Source organism: Pipistrellus kuhlii, unplaced genomic scaffold, assembly GCF_014108245.1.
Source record: "Pipistrellus kuhlii isolate mPipKuh1 unplaced genomic scaffold, mPipKuh1.p scaffold_m20_p_97, whole genome shotgun sequence".
NCBI classification, from domain to species: Eukaryota; Metazoa; Chordata; class Mammalia; order Chiroptera; family Vespertilionidae; genus Pipistrellus; species Pipistrellus kuhlii.
The window spans coordinates 514,629-535,728 of NW_023425603.1; the positions used below are offsets into that span (position 1 = coordinate 514,629).

The window sequence follows — 21,100 nt, forward strand, 5'->3', positions numbered from 1 at the left end:
GAGGCACACTGCGCCCTCTTGTCCTGACTGGACAGGAAGCTCTGATTAGAACGTGGGGTCCGGGAGCTCGCTCATTATCCGCTGAAAGCAGCCCTAAAGGCTGTCCCGTTGGCGTCAGCAGCAGCACTGAGCCCCTGTGGCATTGCTCACTATTTGCATTTATGTTGAGAAATAGGAGAGGGAAATTCAAACTTGGTGAGTTGTGAAACATCCCCTCCTTGCAAATCACTCACAACGAATTTGAGAATCTGGTCATTTTTTATCCTCACTCCCCAGGCTGGAGAGCAGAGGAGGCCTGACAGTTACTCAGACCCCTTTTAGTCTCCAGACTGGAAACTCCCGTCCTCCCCAAAAACAAAAGGAAAAACAAACAAACAAAAAAACTCCCATCCCATCTGCTGTCCTTGGGAACTGCTCACAGACCAGCTCACCCACCACCAGCCTCAGCTTTCTCAAAGGCCTGCGGGCCCGAGTTTGGGGACTCTGTGATGGTTGACTTGCTCGGTCATAGCTCATTCCCACGCTTCACATGAATAACAGGGCACAGGCACAGGGGGCCTCAACACAGCCTGGCAGAAAGAACAGAGCAGAGCCGGCGGTCACAGCCCCCTGGATGCAGCGTGCGGAACCCTCTCGTCTGAACAATTAGTCACTGTTTTGCCGTGTGCTGAGGTCCCTCCTGATGCATGTGTAACGTGTAGTGGGAGAAGTTGCCAGCACATTTCAGCTCAAGTTGGACCCCTGGGGCGGTGGTCTTCGGGGGGAGGTGTCACTGAGGGCCTGATCCTCGCTATGCCCCTTCACTGGCCTGAAGCCCCCTAACTCTATGCAGCAGATGCTTCTTCTTTCTGAGCTGTGACATGGGTGTGAGTCCCTCTAATTTCTGTGTGCACATCTCCCAGACATGCAGCAAACATGCACTGCTACATACATTCCTGGGAGACAGGTCTTTGTCCAGAAATGGTGTCAGCTTGTTGTTCCACGTTGCCATAGGGAACAGAGATATGCATTGAGGAGAGAGCTGTGATTGGTTCTCCTTGCTGTCCATCACTGCTGCTCAGCAGCTATAACTGCAGAGGGCGGAAGGCTGGCCTCTAAAGCAGTTGCCGGGCTTGAGGCAAACGTCTTTGTGCTGCTCACCTCCAGTCCCCTGTAGCAGGGTCCATAGCTGCTCAGACCGTTGGGGTGGGGGTGGGGGTGGGGGACTCTCTCATTGGAATGTTGCTTGGTAATTGCTTTGGTAGAGAATAGGAGGAGTCGCAGAAAACCCCTCTGGCAGGTCTTTGAAATGTCTACCTCATTGCTTATTTTACAAGAATCCTACTTATTAGTTCAGCCTGGAAAATTTTGGGCAAAGTCTGATCTTGGCCACGTCTTAACTAGGCCCCCTTGATGCACAGTGAGCAGGTGGGAGTGGGCACTGGCAGAGCGTCCACGGCCTGGGACTGGGAGGAGGTGGGAAACCCTGCAAAGGCCTCGGAGCCTCGGGGAGGGGATGCAGTCCGGCCCATGATCCTTTGAGGTCAGTGTCATTGCAACTTCTGACAGGCAGGAAGGGGCACCCAAAGCTCTAGAGGGGGACCCACCACGAGGGGAGGGGGAGCCAGTCTGGTGACTCAGGTTCGACTCAGAGCTCGGGCCTGTGTGCAAGGACTGGCCTGTCCCTGACATGCTGCTTTGTGAATGGCGGCACCTCTGGTTCTCTGGCCCTGTTAGTGGCCTGAAGGGGGCGCTGCTGGGGCTGGGCCCAGTCTGGGTAGCAAGGCCCCACTGTGTGGCTGCACCTATTGGCATGAAGGAGCCCACCAGTCCGGTCAGCCTGGCCAGAGTTCTGGGACAGCCCATGGGGAAGCCGCGGCAGGAGGCTCTGACTTCCTGCCTCTACTCCTATGAGTCACTGAGAGAGACCAGGAGGACTGGCTGACGCTGGTCACACTCCAGGAATTTTTTTTATTTTTTATAGAATTTATTGGGGCGACATTGGCTTATTAAATTAAATAGGTTCCAGGTGTTCAGCTCTATGTACGTCATCTGTGTTGTGTTGTGTGTTGGGTCCAGGAATCTTTGTACAGTCTTGTTGAGAAGAGAAAAATGACAAGTCCATCTGTCTCAGCGTTGTGTGGACGGAGCTTCCAGAGAGGGCCTCCATTGCTCAGGGCTGGCCAGGCCCTGCCGGGCTGGGGAATCTCGGAGGACGTTGGGGAACCCTTGATGGCTTAGGCTGAGGCCTCTGGAGAAAGGGCAGCCCTGGCCCTGGAGGCTGCCCAGGCCCCAGAAGGCCTGGGTCAGAGGAGGAGGGCGCCCAGGCCAGCTGAGAACTCTGGGAGCTGATGGCACACTGGCCACCCTGTTCACACTGGACCAAAACCAACTTCCTGGGTGTGGAGGGGCCCCTTGAGGAAGGAAGGGAACTCCAGGCGAACCCAGGCTGAGACCTCAGCCCTGGCCCCTCGGCCCTATCTCCTGCTGGTGTGCACGAGGCTGTGGGTGCAGCAGGTGTGTCTGTATGGGTGTGTGCGAGTGTTGGAGAGCATGCAAGTGTGAGTAGGAATGTGAGAGCACATGGGCATGTCTGTACCTGTGCGTCTGAGTATGATGAGAGTGAGACTGTGGACAAGTGTGTCAGTGTGTCAGTGTGTAAATGTTGGGATATGTGTATGTGAGCGTCTGTCTGAGAGTGTGTGTGTGTGTGTGACCGAGAAGACATGTTGAACGCGCGGGTCTGTGGGTGTGAGCGCCTGTGCGTGTGTCTGTGTGTGGTTGTGTGAGTGTGAGTGTGAGGGCTGCCCTGGTGAACCGGGTGACACCATCCCTCCCGACCGCGAGGAAACCTGCGCTTTCGGGCCCCACGCGGCCTGCGTGGCTTTCTGACCCGGAAAGGGGGCCTCGGGCGCGGGGCCAGGGGGCGGGGCGCAGGCGGCGGCCGGGGGGGGGGGCCTCCGCGGCGCCGTTGCTAAGGCCGGCGGGGGGGGGGGGGGCCCTTGGCAACCGGGCGCGAGCGTGCGCGCGTGCGCGCGAGGCGGCGCGCCGGTGCTGCGGCTCCCGCGGGCGCGGCGGGCGCGGGCGCGGGCGCGGCGGGGGCGGGGCGGGCGCGCGCCCGGCGCCGCGGGGATTTCCAGCGCGAGAGGAAGTGCCGCGAGCGGGAGCGCGAGGGCGCGAGGAGCGCGGGGCGGCGCGGCCGCCGCGTGCGCGAGCCGGTTGCAGCCCAGCAGGGACTTTCCAGCCGGCGGCGGCGGCGGCCGCCGGCTTCCCCGCCCCCCGACATGGGGCCGCCCGGGGAGCAGGACGCTGCGGACCGCGGCGGCGGACGCGCCCGGCGCCCCTGAGCACGAGCGGCGGCGGACCGCGGGTAAGGGGCGGCGGCGGGCGGCGGGCGGCGGCGGGCGGCCCGCGGCTCCGTCCCGGGCTCCAGCCCGCGCCCTCGGCGGCGGCGCGGGGCCGGGGCGGCGCAGGCCCGGCGCCCGGCGGCGAGTGCCCGGTGCGGCGCCGCCTCGCCGGCCCCCGCCGGGCCGCCCGCCCCCCGGACGCCTCAACTTCGGGAAACTTTGCGCCGGAGGCCGGGCCGGGGCCGCGGGGCCGGGGCCCCGCAGCTTTTCAGGAAACGGGCGCCCGGGCCTCCCGCGAGCGTGACCCCGCGGCGGCGGCGGCAGCATCTGCCGCGCGGGCCGGGCCGGGGCCGGGCGCTGCCCGCACGAGCTGCGGCGCCGGCGGGCTGGCCATTATTTAAAAGTTTATACTGAGTCATTCCTCCGCAGAGCGCGCTGCGGGCGGCGCCGATCACGCACTCCCTCCCGCCGAAGGTCAGCGGCCGCGGCGCCGGCTGCCTTCCCGCCGGGCGCCGCCGGCGGCCCCTGCGCCCGGGGACACCCTCCGGGAGCCGGGCTCCGCGGGCAGCCTCCTTCCCGGGCGGCAGGGCAAGATGGAGTGAAGTGTGCGGACGTGCCTGGAAACCCAAGGAGCCTCCGACCGCGGACCCCTGAAGGGGACCATGTATTTCACCTTCGGCGTGCGAGGCTGTGACTCGGTTTTCGAATGACACAAGGCTGTGTGTGTGTGTGTGTGTGTGTCTCATTTGTCTGTGTGGAGTCCACAGAGGCTGCGCTGAGTGGCGTTGTTGCCGCTTCTTAATTTACATTCACAGCACACAGCTGGGGAGGAGGCCCCGCGTTTGCTGGGAACACGGGGGGGGGGGGTTGGGGGAATGTGGCTTCCGTCCCTTCCCATGCTGTACCCCTCCTCTGAGGAAGCCCGGTGGCCATGGGTCTCCCGTTGGCATCTTTGAAATGGCCTGCGGGAGGCCGCAGCCCGGCAGGAGCCGCGGCGGTGCAGCCATCCGCTCCTCGGGGACCGGTGACAAGGTGCCTGCTAGGGATGAGTGGGAAGACGGGAAATTTTGGCCCCAAACAAAATAAGCCTCACAGCCCGATAGTGACAGAGCCGCCCAGATGGGGAGCCCTCCTGTGAGTAGGTGCTGGGACAAACCGCCAGGAGGCCAGCGCCCCTGGCGAGCACCAGGCCTTGCGGGGCGAGGCGTGCGATGTGCGGAGTCTCGCAGACGCCATCTGTCCAGCTGTCACATGCAGAAGCCAGGAAGCAGGGGCTGGCGGGGAGAACGCAGACTTTTTTTATAAGACGTTCATGTGAATTTTTCTCTGAGGGGACAGGGGACCCCTTATTCTCCGTGGACACTCACTACCCATTCGTTCTGGAGGAGGATGGCAAGAGCAGTAGCAGTGTCTGAAAAAGGCCCTTCACGCACCTGGAACATCTGTTTGCTTCTGCTGTTTGCCCGTGCTGGGGATTTTGATTCTGTAAACACCGCTGGCAGGTCCCTTCCATTTTTCACTCTGCAAACAGAGAGGGCTTTCTGGGGTGTTGTCGGGATAGATATGCTAATGAGCTGAAGGGTGAGAATGATTTACTCGCGTAAAGCCCTTTTAAAACCGTGAAAGCTGTACTTGAAGAAAGAAAACTGCCTCTGTGGTGTTGCAAGCCTGAGCCAGCTCCAGCGCACAAAGGAAATTGCGCTAAATGTGCCGTCTCTGCGTTCTCATCTGCTTACAGCGAGCCTGCCATGCAGCGGGGGCTCCAACCTGTCAAATGTTACGCAACCGCCGAGTTGACTTGCAGTGGTCACTTTAAGAACCACTCACTTAGCCCGGGAGACATCCTATGACCAAGGCCCTCTGCATGGATCCAGGGAATCTCACATGACCCCTAGGGGGCTTCTTCCCAAGCGTTCACAGAGGAAGATACATTATTTGGGGGTAGGGGTAGGAGAGTGATAATATTGACTTAAGGCACAGAGAGACACGGGGAAGAAGGCTACGGAGCGAGCGGGAAGGAAGCAGGTGAGGCCAGAGGATTGGGAAGGCGACCAGAGAGGCAGAGAGGCTCAGTGTGGAGATGTCGGACTTGTGCTGAGCAGGAGGCACGAGGCCATGGAGAAGGCCCGAGCAGCAGGCAGCAGGAGCAGAGCGGTGAGCGGGGTGAAGCTTGCAGTGACAGGCTTTGGGTCCAAAGGAGCTCATAGAAACAGAGAAAATGCTGTTGTAACAGAGGAAAGGAAAAGATGTGCTTGTGCAATACCTATTATTCATAATTCACTAAAAAATACAAAATGGCTCTCGCGTTTTTGAGTCTCTGCTGTGCTCTGCACAGCACCATCCTAGCCGTGGTGGGTGTGGGTGGTGGGCACGGACCAGCCCAGGAAAGAGGAGGTGAGGCTCTGACCGGTCAGGATTAGAACCTGTTTTGGGGCCAAAAATGTTGTCTCCCCGTGCAGTGCCTTGGGGTGAGGCTGGCCGGTGGTGAGATGTCACAAGGGCAGGTGACTCCTGGTTTCTGTCGACTGCAGAAATCAGGTTGGAATCTTCTGTTGAATTCTATTTTCCTCGAGATAAGTGGCTCATTAGCTGGAACTTGGGAGTCTTTTGCTCGTTTAATTTAATGTTCAATTAATGTGCCTCGAGTTCCCATAATGTTCTAGTTACAGTGCCAGGGTGAGGAGAGACCGCACCTGCCCTTAGAGGCAGGGTCTTGTGCACAGCGAGGGGAGGGCCGGAACCCAGCGAGGGGAGGAGCCTGAACCCAGCGAGGGGAGGAGCCTGAACCCAGCGAGAGGAGGAGCCTGAACCCAGCGAGGGGAGGAGCCTGAACCCAGTGAGGGGGGGCCGGAACCCAGCGAGGGGAGGAGCCTGAACCCAGCGAGGGGAGGAGCCTGAACCCAGCGAGGGGAGGAGCCTGAACCCAGCGAGGGGAGGGCCGGAACCCAGCGAGGGGAGGAGCCGGAACCCAGCGAGGGGAGGGGCCTGAACCCAGCGGGGGGAGGAGCCTGGACCCAGCGAGGGGAGGGCCGGAACCCAGCGAGGGGAGGAGCCTGAACCCAGCGAGGGGAGGAGCCTGAACCCAGCGAGGGGAGGAGCCTGAACCCAGCGAGGGGAGGGCCGGAACCCAGCGAGGGGAGGAGCCGGAACCCAGCGAGGGGAGGAGCCTGAACCCAGCGAGGGGAGGAGCTAGAATCCAGCTGGAGAGGAGCCTGGACCCAGCAAGGGGAGGAGCCTGGACCCAGCAAGGGGAGGAGCCTGGACCCAGCGAGGGGAGGGCCGGAACCCAGCGAGGGGAGGAGCCTGGACCCAGCGAGGGGAGGAGCCTGAACCCAGCGAGGGGAGGAGCCTGAACCCAGCAAGGGGAGGAGCCTGGACCCAGCGAGGGGCGGGCCGGAACCCGGCAGGGGAGGAGCCTGGACCCAGCGAGGGGAGGAGCCTGGACCCAGCGAGGGGAGGGCCGGAACCCGGCAGGGGAGGAGCCGGAAGCTGGCCTCTCAGCAGAGTGTAGACCTCAGGAGGAAAGTTGAGCCTGTGTGGGCTCCAGTGTAGAAGCCGGCTCTGGCGGAGTTGGGAAAGGGAAGGGTCCTGGCTGCCCAGGGTCGGGAGGCCGGGGAGTGGGCCTTCAGCGCAGCGTCAGCGCCACAGGCACGGCCAGAGGACAGCCGTCCTGCCGAGTCCCCTGGTGCTGTCAGGTGCGCCCTGCCGACTGGCCGCCCTGCTGCTGGCCAGGGGTGGGTGTTCAGGAGGGAGGGTCCCTGCGCATCCTCCGCCCTCGCAGGCCCTTTGTGACAGGCCTCTGCCCGTGCAGGGCTGCCTCCTGCTTCCCCTCTGCCCTCTCACCCACCCTGAATAACCCACGTCTTCTTTGGTTCTCAGACAATAAATCGGGCCCTATAATCTCATTTCATGTTTTTTTTTAAAGGATTTGCTCCATGCTGATTTTGACTCCGTATATAAAAATATATTTATTTATTTCTATCTATTTTAAATGGAGGTTACTTGGTAGCTCCTCATGATGCCATCCTACCAAGAAAGATGCCACAGTTGTGATTTTGATCCTGATTTCCTTTCCAATTTGAACACTTGATTTGATGGCAAACCTACATACGTATTTATAGGAAACTTGGTTTGTGTAAGCGGGGAGAAAAGCAGAGCGGATTAACCGATGCACGGCAATCTGAGGGCAGCAGTGGCACCGGATGTGCTGAGGTCTTAGAGACCAGCTCCACGGGGAGACCAGCTCCCCCAGGCCGGGCCCTCCGTGCTTGTGTCCAGCACCCGCAGGCCTGGGAGGGGCGGGGCGGGCCCGGGCCCACGGTGGCCCCGCGGTTTGGCTCTGCAGTGGGTGAGCCACGAGCCTCGCAGCTGCCGCCCTGCCTGCGCGCCCACGCGCCCTCCTGAGAGCAGCGAGCTCCTGGCCCGCTGAGGGGCCGGGATGGGGCCGCGGGGCAGGCCGGGCCGCCCTCTTGGGGGCTCCGGGGACTTGGGAAGGAAGAGCGGGAGCTGCTCTCCAGCCCTTCCTGCTCAGTCCTGCCCAGGAGGCACAGCTTCTTCTGGAAATTAAATTCCGTCCCCTTTGGATTAATAGCGGCCGGGCGTGCGGAACGTGATTGTGGGCAAATGAAGTGCTCTGCTTTCGGAGGCTTCCCGGGGGAGCGGCGTGGCTGCGCACACGCTGGGCGGCCCAGGCTGTTTGATCTGCGCGTTTGATGCGGACGCTCCGTCGCACTCTGTGATGTGTCTGATGTTCCTCACATAACACACTCAGCCCTGACTTTGGGTACGGCGGGTTCCCTGTAAGATTGTGTCTGTGTGTGGCTGCCCTAGGCTCCCCGAGGGGGTCCCCAGACTGTGCACCCCAGCTTCAGCGGCACGGGCATGGAGGGAGGCACAGCGGCAGCATCTGGACCGAGGCTGCCCTCTGTCTCAGCAGCAGCAGCAGCGGGGCGACCTCTCCCTCTGAGTCAGCTTCCCTGACCTCGGCTGATGGCACCCACCACCCGGCCTGCTCGCTCACCGCCACCGGGCTGGCCACCGAGAGGCAGAGTGTGGACGGGTCAGCCTCAGGCCCTCACGGCGGCTCCTGGAGTTCCCTCGGGTCGTAGGGAGCAGCCGAGGCTCAGCATGGGGCAGGATTCTCCCAGGCCAGCTGAAGAGAGCAGCGGCTAGTCACCCAGGCGCAGTGTCCCCCTGCACTCCTCCTTCCCCAGGACCTGCCGGCCCAGGAGAAGGGAGGTGACTGAATGGCAGTTCTGAGCACTTGCTCAGGAGCGGTCTGCTTGCTGAAGCGGGGAAGTCGAGTAAGATGCTCTGTGATCCCTCTCCAAGGAGCTTCTGTGCCAGGATGCGCCCGGGAGGCCGCTGTGCTGGCACCAGGGCAGGTGCCAGGTTTGGGCCGGGGGAGTGCTGGGGGAGGCAGTGCCCGCTGCCTGGGACCAGGGCTTGGGAGGTGGTTTCCAGGAGAAGGAGCATGAGCAAGCCGGCTGTGGGGTGAGTGAGCTGGGTGCCAGCCGGGCTGGAGGGAAGACTGTCCTGCTTCACAGATGGGAAATGAAGAGCCCAGAGCTCAGCTCAGCACTGCTCAGCGGGCAGGGGCGCTGGAACAGTCCGCTCTGGGTTCTGTTCGGAGTCCGGACGTCAGTGTGGCTCTCCGCTCCGCCGGTCTCGTTCTCTCCCGAGCGGCGCCCTGCGGTCGGTGGGCCCAGCAGGTGCTCCGCCCCCAGGTCCGGTCTGCCGGCCGGACGCTTTCCCAGCGGCACCCTGTCTGGCGGTCTCCTGGCGGCGGCATTTCACCGCGCTCCGCTCCCCCACAGCCGCTCAGACGCCTCACGTGGGGTGGCCCACGCGCGGTGCGGGCTGGCGCCCTCTCCCGCTGCCCTCGGAGCTGCCGGCGGCACTGGGCTCGGTGACTGTCTTTTCAGGGCTCTCTGGCCGCAGCCCCGGCCGGGTCACTGCACAGCAGACGGGGGCCCCTGGCACAGTCCCTGCTCCCCTGGGGAAGGTTACAGGGGGCACGGCGTGGGGCGCAGTCGGCGCAGAGGCCTTCTCCGCGGCGGGCAGGACGGCGTCCCTGGCTGTTTGGGACCAGAGGCTGTGTGCTCGTCCGCGGGAACCTCTAGGATGTTCCGCCGGAAGGTGCCGTACCTGCCAGGAAGGGCCGAGCAGACGGGCCGCGGGCCCTGAGCCCGGTCAGCTTCCTGCAGGGACAGCACCTTTCTTTCTGGCACAGTTGGCGCTGACACAGTTGGGGTGGAGCTAGCTGCTTGGTCTGGTGATTCTGGAACCTCCCCTCCCCCCTACCCCCAAGGCCGCTTTGTCATGTTTTCGCAGTTTGGCCTAAGTGTGCTTGGTAACAGTGAACTTCCTGTCTCCGAGAGCCTGGGTGTGTGTTCTCCCTGCACCGAGAGGGGAGAACCTGACACACCCCACGCGGGGATTCCCCCTCCTTCCTGTCCTGAGAGCTTCCCGAGGGAAGACAGCATCTCTCATCTTCCATCGAACGTAGGGGACCGTTCGCCAAGCATTGCCCGTGGTTCAGTGGGGTGGTTTGTCTTTTCGTTGTTGACCTGTAGGAGTTCCTTATATTTTTTGGATAGACATATGATTTACAGACATGTTCTCTCATTCCCGAAGTTTTTTTTAGTCCTGATAATGTTCTTTGATGTTTAAAGCTTTTAATTTTGATGATGTCCACTTTTGCCTTTTTTCATTTTGTTGCTGTCGCTTTGGTTAAAATCTGAGAACCTATTGCCATCTCCGAGGCCATGAAGATTTACTGTGTGTTTTGTAGTTTGAGCGCTCACATCCAGACCTTTGGCCTGCGAGCTAATTTTTGTGTGCGGAGGGAGGCAGGGCCTGCTTCGGCCTGCCCCAGGCGTCTGCCCAGGTGTCCAGCGCCATGCGGTGAAGGGGCTGTTCTTTCCACTGGCTGGCCTTCATAGCCTCGTTGGAAATCATTTGGCCACAGATGTTTGCATTTATTTCTGGACTCCCTATTCCGTTGTATAGGTCTGTCTTTATGCCAATAGCACCCTGTGTTTTGGTTACTGTAGCTTTAAATATATATGTGTATTTCTATTGAATATAGAGAAAGGGAGAGAGAACCATCAATGATGAGAGAATCATTGACTGGCTGCCTCCTGCATGCCTCCTACCAGGGATCAGCCAGCTACCTGGGCATGTGCCCTGACTGGGAGTTGAACTCTGACTTCCTGGTTCAGGGTCAATGCTCAGCCACTGAGCCCCACTGGCCGGGTAGTTAACTGTAGCTTTGTAGGAAGTTTTGAGATGATTTTGAGATAATTTTGAGAAGTGTCTGCCAACTTACTTTTTTTGATATGCTTGGGCTAGTTGGGATCCCTTGCAGCTCCATAGTAATTTGAGGTCCCTTTTTTTCTTTCTGCAAAAACAGTTTGGAATTTTGGTAGGGATTACACTGCATGTGCTTTGGGAATTGCCATCATAACAATATTCGGTCTTCCAGCCCATGCCCATGGGATTTCTTTCCGTGTATTTATATATTTTATTTCTTTCTGCAGGATTCTGTTGTTTCAGTGAACCTGCTTTTACCTCCCTGCTTAATTTATTCCTAGATATTGTATTCTTTTGGATGCTACTGTAAATCGAATTGTTTCCCTAATTTTTTAAAGATTTTTCATTGCTTATATATAAAAGCACAACTGATTAAAAAATATTTTTATTAAATCAGAGAGAAAGGGAGAGGAAGATAGAAACATCAATGATGAGAAAGAATCATTGATCAGCTGCCTCCTGCACGCCCCGCATTGAGGATGGGGCCGGCCGCCCGGGCCCTGATCTGGAATTGAACTGTGACCTCCTGGTTCATAGGTTGAAGTTCAGCTACTGAGCCACGCCGGTTGGCCACAGTGATTTTGTGTGTCGATCATGTATCCCGCAGCTTTGCTGAGTTTGGTTCTTGTACAAAGGTATGTTTTATTTACCCAACCAGCATGCATTCTTGATCATCTGTTTGTCAGGAGTTTTTCGTTTTTGTTTTTTTTAAACATTTTTATTGATTTCAGAGAGGAAGGAGAGGGAGAGATAGAAACATCATGGTGATGAGAGAGAATCATCGATTGGCTGCCTCCTGTACTCCCCCACAACCCGGGCATGTGCTTGGACCAATAATCACACTATGGCCTCCTGGTTCATAGGTTGATGCTCAACCACTGAGCCACCCAGGCCAGGCTGTCAGGAGTTTTTGAGGTCTAACTTTGGGTCCATAAAATTTCCCTACCTATTAGGTTATTTTTAAAATCCCTTGAAAGTGTCACTTTCATTTTGAAGAGTATTGTGCTTAAGCTCTCTCTCTGTCTTCTTCAGTGAAGCTTCATTGAGGAGGTATCAGTAAGCCTGTGTACCCTAAATGTCCTTCTCTAGGGACCCCGTGGAGACGCACCGGCGAAAGCCAGGCTGGCGAGTGGAGGTGGGGGTGCCTCCCGGGCTGTGCAGAGGCTGGGCTGGCTGTGCCCGAGTCCCCTTTCTGTGAGCCCTGCTTCTCGCCCCCCTTGGTGCCATGGCGTCGGGAGCCCAGCGAGAGTGCTGAGGTCACAGGAATCTGCTTCTTTGGCTCCGGGGGCCACAGGTGTGGGTTGGTGAGGTGGAGAGGGGCTGGGGTTCTGGTCCCAGAGCACTCCCGGGCAGCCAGCCTTCTGTCCACAGAGGCAGCCACTGCAGCGGTGGATGTGTCAGTGACCGACAGCTGCAGAGCATTTCAGGGAGTCCTGGGCTCCCGAACCCCCTCTCGCCATGCCTGAGGTCTCTTACGGCAGTAAAGTTACACCCAGGGCGTCCCCCCAAACTGCGACCACACTTTAACCGCTGATCCTGCAATTTTGGGGAAGAAATCTATGTTAGAAGCACCGCCTTTCTAACTATTCAGTGTGTGCATACACTCCTGGGAGGGACACCCTACGGATGGTCTCCGTATTGGGTGTTAGACCTGAAAAACCCGTGCCCACTCTGCGCCAGCACTTGGTCACTGCGCAGAGAAGTAAGGAAGGGGTGGTGTCTGAGGCATCTTCACAGGCCCAGCGGCATGCGGCAGAGAAGGCTCCTCAAGCTGCAGGCCAGCCTCCGAGTCCCAGAGAGGTGGGGGCACGGAGAGTGCTCGTCCGCAAGCTGGCCAGCCGGGGAGGGCAGGCAGCCGGCGGGGGAGGGCAGGCGGCCTGGGAGGGCAGATGGAGGGGGAGGGCAGGCGGAGGGGGAGGGCTGGTGGAGGGGGAGGGCTGGTGGAGGGGGAGGGCTGGTGGAGGGGGAAGGCAGGCAGCGGGGGAGGGCAGGCGGCCCGGGAGGGCAGGTGGAGGGGGAGGGCTGGCAGCAGGGGGAGGGCTGGTGGAGGGGGAGGGCAGGCAGCGGGGGAGGGCAGGTGGCCTGGGAGGGCAGGTGGCGGGGGAGGGCTGGCAGCAGGGGGAGGGCTGGTGGAGGGGGAGGGCAGGCGGCCTGGGAGGGCAGGCGGAGGGGGAGGGCAGGCAGCGGGGGAGGGCAGGCGGAAGGGGAGGGCAGGCAGAGGAGGAGGGCAGGCGGAGGGGGAGGGCAGGCGGAGGGGGAGGGCAGGCGGAGGGGAGGGCAGGCGGGAGGGGGGAGGGCAGGCGGAGGGGGAGGGCTGGCGGCAGGGGGAGGGCAGGTGGAGGGGGAGGGCAGGCGGAAGGGGAGGGTAGGCGGAGGAGGAGGGCAGGCGGAGGGGGAGGGCTGGCGGCAGGGGGAGGGCAGGCGGAGGGGGAGGGCAGGCGGAGGGGGAGGGCAGGCGGAGGGGGAGGGCTGGCGGCAGGGGGAGGGCTGGTGGAGGGGGAAGGCAGGCAGCGGGGGAGGGCAGGCGGCCCGGGAGGGCAGATGGAGGGGGAGGGCAGGCGGAGGGGGAGGGCTGGCGGCAGGGGGAGGGCTGGTGGAGGGGGAGGGCAGGCGGAGGGGGAGGGCAGGCGGCAGGGGGAGGGCAGGCGGAGGGGGAGGGCAGGCGGAGGGGGAGGGCTGGCGGCAGGGGGAGGGCAGGCGGAGGGGGAGGGCAGGCGGAAGGGGAGGGCAGGCAGAGGGGGAGGGCAGGCGGAGGGGGAGGGCAGGCGGAAGGGGAGGGCTGGTGGAGGGGGAAGGCAGGCGGCCCGGGAGGGCAGGCGGAGGGGGAGGGCAGGCAGCGGGGGAGGGCAGGCGGAAGGGGAGGGCAGGCAGAGGAGGAGGGCAGGCGGAGGGGGAGGGCTGGCGGCAGGGGGAGGGCAGGTGGCGGGGGAGGGCAGGCAGCAGGGGGAGGGCTGGTGGAGGGGGAGGGCAGGCGGCCTGGGAGGGCAGGTGGAGGGGGAGGGCTGGCAGCAGGGGGAGGGCTGGTGGAGGGGGAGGGCAGGTGGCGGGGGAGGGCAGGCACAGAGGGCGGTCGGCAGGCACAGGATGGAGGCCGGGAGGTGGGGGAGGAAGGGGAGACAGTCCACCCGTGTCCAGGCTCAGCAAGGCGGAGCCCAGCAGGTCTCAGGCTGGAGAGGAACCTTCTGGACCCGCTGGCGTGTTGGTCCTGAGGAGGTTGTGCCCCAGGCTCTGTGGAAATCTGGTGACGGCCACCCCCCTGAAACAGCCTCAGCGCGGTCTGTGTGGCCCGAGCAAAGGGCCGATTCTAGGAGAGGAAGTTAGCAAGGCCGTGCCCAGGCAGCTCAGGGCCCCGGTTCCACCAGGAGCCTCACGGACGGGCCTCTGCGGAGAGCCTGCACCGCGGAGCGGCTGTGGCACAGAACCCACCGCCCTGGCCTGCGTGCTCAGCGGTTAGGCATCGGCCTGCACACCGCGGTCGCGGGTTCAGTTCCAGGTGAGGGCACAGACCTGGGTTGCACGTTCAATCCCTGGCCCCTGTCAGGGTACATGGGGGAGGCAGCCAACCCACGTACCTCTGATTTCGATGTCTCTCTTCTCTCACCCTCTCTCCCACTCTCTCTAAAACCAGTGGATAAACATCCTGGGGTGAGGATTAACCATGGTGAAAAGCAGCGGCCGAGGCTGGGTGTACGTTGGCAGCGGTGAGCTCGGGGGCAGAGTGGGCCTGGACCTGCGCGCCGACCTCCTGTGACCCCACTCCGCTCCTGAGTCACCCCGAGCATCGCTGCCGCCGCGCACAGCCTGCCTCTCCGCGGCCGCTGGGTTTGTGCTGTCGCCGGGCGCAGCTTCCGGGCTCATGTCCGGGGCTGCCGGGGGCTGGCCTTCAGGTGGGATGTCCGGGAGGGAACATGCTTGCGGCCAGCCCATCCCGAGGAATTTCCTAACGCTCCCTGGTGGCTGTGGGAGCCTCCGGAGCCGGGAGGGCCGGTGACCGCAGGACCCGGCGGGTCAGGCTGCCTGCGTCTGCTGTGCCGGTGACTTCCTCTGTTCTTCTCGTGGCTTCATGCCAGCGGTCCCGGGTCCTGGCTGCATGTAGGATGAGTAGAAATAACACAAAATCGGGCCCCGCGTCAGGCCGTTTCCATCGGGAGCCCCGCACCCGGACATGTGGGGAGTGGGGAGTGCCGCCCATGGGGCCGAGCCCTCCCGCCTGCCGGTGCCCAGGGCGCCTCCACAGGGTTTTCAGGGGACGGACCTGCTCCAGGGGGAGGCCCCATGCGGCCATGGACCTCTCTTCTCTCGCTTGCATGACCTTGAGCGAGTTACTTGACCTTAGGCCCCTGCACAGATAATGAGGCACCAGGTCCTCAGCCCAAGCTGACGCCCCAGCGCCTCTGCAGACGGTGTGGGTGGTCCCGGGTTTGGTGATGCTGTTCACGGTCCCTGTCCGGGTGGGTCTGCAGACGGTGAGCCCTTGGCCTTGCAGGGCTGCCCAGACTTCACTGGGAGCGTCACGCAGTGCACACTATACACCGCATTTCCTCCCAGCGTCCTCAGCACAGCTGGCTTTGGTTTGGGGCGAGAGGCTGTGGCTCCGGGGTCGGCCCGTCTGCTCACCTCCTGGCCGACCCAGTCAGTACCCAGCCAGCAGCTGGCGACGCCCTCGGGCACCTCACTGTACGCCTTCCCGGCCGTGTTTTCCCAGAACCTCCGCTCTGCATGGTGGCCTGGATGCTCAGACAGCCCCGTGCTCTCCGTTACCAGCAGCCGCTGCGCCTGCCCTGGGCCTGCATCACCCCTGCAGGCGGCTGGGCCGATGCCCCCGGGAGGCTGCGAGCGGGACCTGGCCCCGCGCAGAGTGAGAGGCAGTCCTAGAGAGAACACATTCCTTTACGTTCAAACCGGAGGAGAGGCGTGCTCGGAGGCAGCTTAGCCGGCTCCCTGCAGGCTTCCCCGTGGTGGGGTGCTCGTGGGCGGGCGGGGAGGACCTGTGCTTTGGAGCGATAGTGTCTGGGAACCGCAGTGTTAGCTTCCTGTCTCCTTTCCTTTATTTTTTTTTTCATGTTGTATTATTATTATTATCATTATTATTGATTTCAGAGAGGAAGGGAGAGGGAGAGAGAGATAGAAACACCAATGAAGAGAAGAATCATTTGATCTGCTGCCTCCTGCACGCCCCACACTGTGGACTGAGCCGCCTGGCCAGGAATTGAACTGTGACCGCCTGGTTCCTAGGCCGACGCTCAGCCGCTGAGCCACGCTGGGCGGCCTGCAGCAGCCCGTTCTTTTGTTGTTGTTGTGAACTCTTACCCAAGGACATTTTCCATTGATCTTTCAGAGAAAGGGAGAGACATGGGAATCATGGATGTGAGAGAAACACATCGATTGGTTGCCTCCTGCACCAGCCTTGACCAGGGCCCCGGCCAGGGAGTAGCCTGCAACCAAGATACATACATGCCCTTGACCAGAATCGAACCCGGGACCCTTTGGTCTGCCAGCCGATGCTCTACCCACTGAGCCAAACTGGCCGGGGCTGAAGCAGCAGCCTGTTTCTAACCGGGCTTTGGGGTCTGTTTTACCTGGAAGTCATGGCTTCTGCCTTTTTTGCTAGGTAACAGGTGTTCTAATGTTACAAACCCCTGAGAGACTTCCTCCAGGACAGGAAAATGGGGGTGCCCCCCAGCTGCCTCACGCCCCTGCGCCGCCCTCTGCAGAGCAGCCTGCGTTGGGAGGGACGTCTCCGAACCTGCACCTGGGCCGTGGCCGCCTCTCCTGTGACCGGAGGAGAGCGTGTGCCCTGCCTGCCCTCGGCCTGGGCGCAGTGGCGTGGGCCTGGGGGACGAGTTGTGATCGTCGGGGCCGGGCGGGCCGAGAGCGCTGTGCTCGCTCGGCGTGACGGCTCCTCCGTGGTCGGAGGAGGAGCCGCACCGCGGCCTGGTGGCCTGGGGGGCACCGGGTGCCAGGCGTCTCTGGTTCAGAGCAGCGGTCACCAGCCTTTCGGACCTCACGGCCCTCAGTGGTCCTCGGACCGCCGCGGCGACAGCTGACAGAGTGGAAGGTCCCTCCCTGACCGTTCAGAGAGCGGTGCTCACCAAGACCGCGGCCGTCACCGTCCTGCTGCGTCGGTCCCGGGCCGGGCCCCCTGAGTGGGCTCCCCCGGACGCGGAGCTGCCTCCCGGGGAGGCTGCGGGCTGGCAGGGCCGCTGTGGTCCCCGCTGCACACGTGCGAGGACAGCTCCACACGCATGTCTCATGTGTGTCCAGGCACCGGTCCGCAGGGCCTTTCCCATTGGGATCTCCCTCCTGTAGAAGTGGGGAGACTCGGGGTGCACTTCCCCGCCCCAGGGCGGCAGGCTCCCGGAGCCTCGCGCCCAGACTCCATCAGAGGAAGTGTGGGTGCTGCCGTCGCGGCCCAGAGCCTGCAGGGTGGCGGGTGCGGCCGTGCTGCTTTCGGTTTCAGCGGCGTGATTGGGGCCGATGGGTCTGAGGGGGCCTCTCACATCCAGCCCCGCTCCAGCCCGGGCCTGTGAGAGTGATGCTGGGAAAGGCCGCGGCATCATGGTGGGGGGTGTGGGTGTGTGCAGGCTGTCCCCCGGGATGCTTGGCAGTGTCTGGAAACCCCTGGCTGGTAAACACCGGGATGCCCAGGGCGGTCCCACGGCCGAGGGCTGTCTGGCCCGGTGCTGGTGCAGAGCTGGAGCCGGGCTCAGGGTGCCGGGCGCTCCTGGTCCCGGGGTTGTGGGCCTTGGCAGGTAATGTTTGTGAGGTGAGGTGCTTTCTCCAGCGTGGCCTTAGCTGTTAGATGGGGTCGTAAAGAGTAAAGGACGTGTTTTAGTTCTAACTGTCACGCGGGTCTGCTCTGAGTGAATTAGAATGCGCAGAGGGCACTCAGAGGTCAGGGCCCGCTCAGGGGCCCCGCTGTCCACCGGCTGGTGTGGATAAACCCTCCCTAAGAAACCAGAATTTAATGGACCTGCCGGCAGGGTGGGGGTTTCTGAGCAGGTGCCATCAGAAACAAAATAATTTCCCCCGTGGCTCCCAGTTCCCCAAGTTGGTCTTTAGCCCGTGGCCCTGGAGCGTTCGCTCCGGCCTGTGTGTTCCTCTCCCTCCTGACCCAGGCCTGGGTGTGGGGCGCCATCCTAGTCCAGGGGCCCAGCAGGAAAGGCGGCAGCTCCCTGGCGGAGCCGGCGTGGCCGGGACAGAGAGGGGAGGCCCTGTGCGGGGTGCAGAGCGGGTTGGCAGGCCAGCCTGCGGGAGAAAGGCACTGTGTCCGGGGCAGAGGGCGTGGCCAGCCACCTACCCTCTCCACTGGCGCTCCTGAGCCCTTCCCCCGCCTCCAAGGCTGGGCAGCCTCCCAGGACCCCTTGCCTACCTGGTCTCCCCCCAGTCGGCCCCTGGACACCCAGAGCGTCACCCAGGGTCACTCCAGGCCTCCCCCCCGCCCCCCCGCACAGCCTCTTCCCGAGGAACGGCCCACACAGCGCTGGCCCCCTCTCCTGGCACCTGCCTGCCGCCTCCATGGGCCCTGACATCCCCCCCGCCCCCCCTCTGAGCCCCGTTCCCCTGCTTCCTGCCTCCGGGGCTGTGCCCCTGCCCACGATCTTCAGATGGGAAGCCCGCCCTCACCGTGCTGCCTGGAGCAGGGGCCCGGCCCGCCCTCCCGCAGAGCTGGGATTTGCATAGGGGCTTTTTCTCTGGTTATTTTCTCTCGCCTTTTGGAGCGCCAGCAGAGCCCAGGCAGGGGTGCCGGTGGGGAGGGGCCAGCAGGGGCTGATCCCTGAGCTAGTGCCCCCCCCCCCCCCTCGCACAGAGCTCAGAGGGCAGCCACGTGCTCATGGTCTCAGCGGGCTGTGAGTGAAGGGAGAGGGAGGCCCTCCGTGTGGCCTTGGCGCAGGTGCCAGTGTTCGAGCCAGGCTGGAGGATGGGCACTGCGCTCAGAGCTCCCCTGTCCCCTGTCCCCTCCTGTCCCCCGTCCCCTCCTGTCCCCCGTCCCCTCCTGTCCCCCGTCCCCTCCTGTCCTCCATCCTCCCCTGTCCCCCGTCCCCTCCTGTCCTCCATTCCCCCGTCCCCCGTCCCCTCCTGTCCCCCGTCCCCTCCTGTCCTCCATCCTCCCCTGTCCCCCGTCCCCTCCTGTCCCCCGTCCCCGCCTGTCCTCTGTCCCCTCCTGTCCTCAGTTCCCTCCTGTCCTCAGTTCCCTCCTGTCCTCCGTCCCCTCCTGTCCTCTGTCCCCTCCTGTCCTCTGTCCCCTCCTGTCCTCAGTTCCCTCCTGTCCTCCGTCCCCTCCTGTCCTCCGTCCCCCCCTGTCCTCCATCCTCCCCTGTCCTCCGTCCCCCCCTGTCCTCCGTCCTCCCCTGTCCTCCGTCCCCCCCTGTCCTCCGTCCTCTCCTGTCCTCCGTCCCCCCTGTCCTCCGTCCCCCCCTGTCCTCCGTCCCCTCCTGTCCTCCGTCCCCCTGTCCTCCGTCCCCCCCTGTCCTCCGTCCCCCTGTCCTCCGTCCCCCTGTCCCCCGTCCCCCCCTGTCCTCTGTCCCCCTGTCCTCCGTCCCCCCCTGTCCTCCATCCTCCCCTGTCCTCCGTCCTCCCCTGTCCTCCGTCCCCCCCTGTCCTCCGTCCCCCTGTCCTCCGTCCCCCTGTCCTCCGTCCCCCCCTGTCCTCCGTCCCCCCCTGTCCTCCGTCCCCCTGTCCTCCGTCCCCCCCTGTCCTCCGTCCCCTCCTGTCCTCCGTCCCCCCCTGTCCTCAGTTCCCCCCTGTCCTCCGTCCCCCCCTGTCCTCCGTCCTCCCCTGTCCTCCGTCCTCCCCTGTCCTCCGTCCCCCCCTGTCCTCCGTCCTCCCCTGTCCTCCGTCCTCCCCTGTCCTCCGTCCCCTCCTGTCCTCCGTCCTCCCCTGTCCTCCGTCCTCCCCTGTCCTCCGTCCCCCCTGTCCTCCGTCCTCCCCTGTCCTCCGTCCCCTCCTGTCCTCAGTTCCCTCCAGGCCTCAGGCTTGCCCGGGCACCTGTGTCTTGTCTCGTGAGACAGAAGGACGAAGGACGGCGCTCGGTCCACACCCGGCTGACGGTGGGCATGTGGCAGTCTCGTGGGCGAGCAGGATACGGGGAGTGGGCGCCTTACTTGCCACAGCGGTGGGCACCGCCCGTTCCCAGTGGAAATGCGTGCAGCAGGAGGCGCCTGGCCAGGCGGGGGAGGAGTGTCTGCCATGTTTTTCAGAGGGCGTGCTGGTGACAGAAGCTGCTGAGTGTCTCGCAGTGGTCAGACATTTCACAAGAAGTGATGAGCTGGAAGGCCCTTCTCCTCACGAGGGAAGTACACCCTTGGCGGGGATGGAGGTTTCTAGAAGAATAAAGTCCTGCTCTCCGTTTTGTGGGAGTTTGTGGGTAGGATTGCTTTCCAGGCTCCTGGAAACGGTGTCCGCCCCGTGAGGACGGCGCTCAGGTTTTAGTCTGGACCTTTCAGCGGAGGCCGGAGGCCTGCGTGTGCAGCACAGGCTGTGCGGGCGCCGGAGGGGCCTGGGAGTCCGTGTCAATGAAAGGGCTCCGGTGCACCTGCGCGGCCGCGGAGGGAGTGCGGTGAGGCCTGCTCGCCCCGCCCGCGCCCCACTGCTGGTGCGGCGGCCTCAGCAGTGCCGCCAGCCGCTGAGCTCGCAGCTCCGCAGAGCGCTTCTGCACCGGGCGCACAGGGGCGAGGGCCGCCAGGTGTCTCTGTCTTTGAGAACAGCCGTGTGAGGGGGCACACGCAGGTGTGAGCTGTGGCAGGCAGGGGTGCCGTGCGGGTTAGAGCAGAGCGATGATCCTGGCGTGGGTCACGGGCGGGAGGAGCCGAGCCCAGGCAGAGTGCAGCGTGGGCAGAGGACTTAGAGGAGGCTGAAGGACGGTCTTAGAAATGATGGCATGTTCACAGAGGCTTGTGAAGATAAGAGGAGCCGAAACCGGTCTGGCTCTGGAAAAAGCATCGGTCTGCAGACGGAAGGGTCCCAGGTTCAATTCCGGTCCAGGGCATGTACATTGGTTGCGGGCACATCCCCGGTGGGGCGTGTGCAGGAGGCAGCTGGTCACTGTTTCTAGCTCTCTATCCCTCTTCCTTCCTCTCTGTAAAAAAAAACCAATAAAATATATTTTTTTAAAAAGATAAGAAGAACATGTAACAGGGACCATCAGTGGTCCACGAAGCCTAAAATATTTATTACCTGGTCATTTGTAGCAAAAGTTTGGTGCCTCTTGGCTGCAGGTATTAGGAAATGCTTTGCAAAACCTAGCATTTGAGCAGGCGTTTCATGGGATAAAAACGGTTTGGTTTCGGGGCAGCAGGGGGAAGGGGAGAGCCGAGGTGATGGGGAAGGCAGTAGGGGGCACAGGTGCTGTCTGTCAAGCGGGGCGCTGGGCTGTGCTGGGCGTTGGGGCCAGGGATGAGGCGGGCGGGGGCAGGGCGGGGGTCCTCCCTCACCTCCATACGGCAGGTGTGAGTACAGCG

At 62.7% G+C, this 21,100-nt stretch overlaps 1 protein-coding gene across 5 annotated transcripts in view; it reads left to right on the forward strand.

The window, feature by feature from the left end:
• Nucleotides 1-3,099: 3,099 nt before the first annotated feature.
• TRAF3 (TNF receptor associated factor 3) overlaps nucleotides 3,100-21,100 on the forward strand; it is an 81,065-nt gene continuing 63,064 nt past the window's right edge. For 2 of the 5 annotated variants that reach the window (XM_036429021.2, XM_036429022.2), the window contains exons 1-3: nucleotides 3,100-3,349; nucleotides 9,902-9,903; nucleotides 20,326-20,337. The gene's annotated coding sequence lies outside the window, so the exon portion shown is untranslated. Of the gene's footprint in view, nucleotides 3,350-8,370; nucleotides 8,376-9,901; nucleotides 9,904-20,325; nucleotides 20,338-21,100 lie in introns of all 5 variants that reach the window. The other 3 variants (XM_036429020.2, XM_036429019.2, XM_045578361.1) reach the window with 3 other exon arrangements.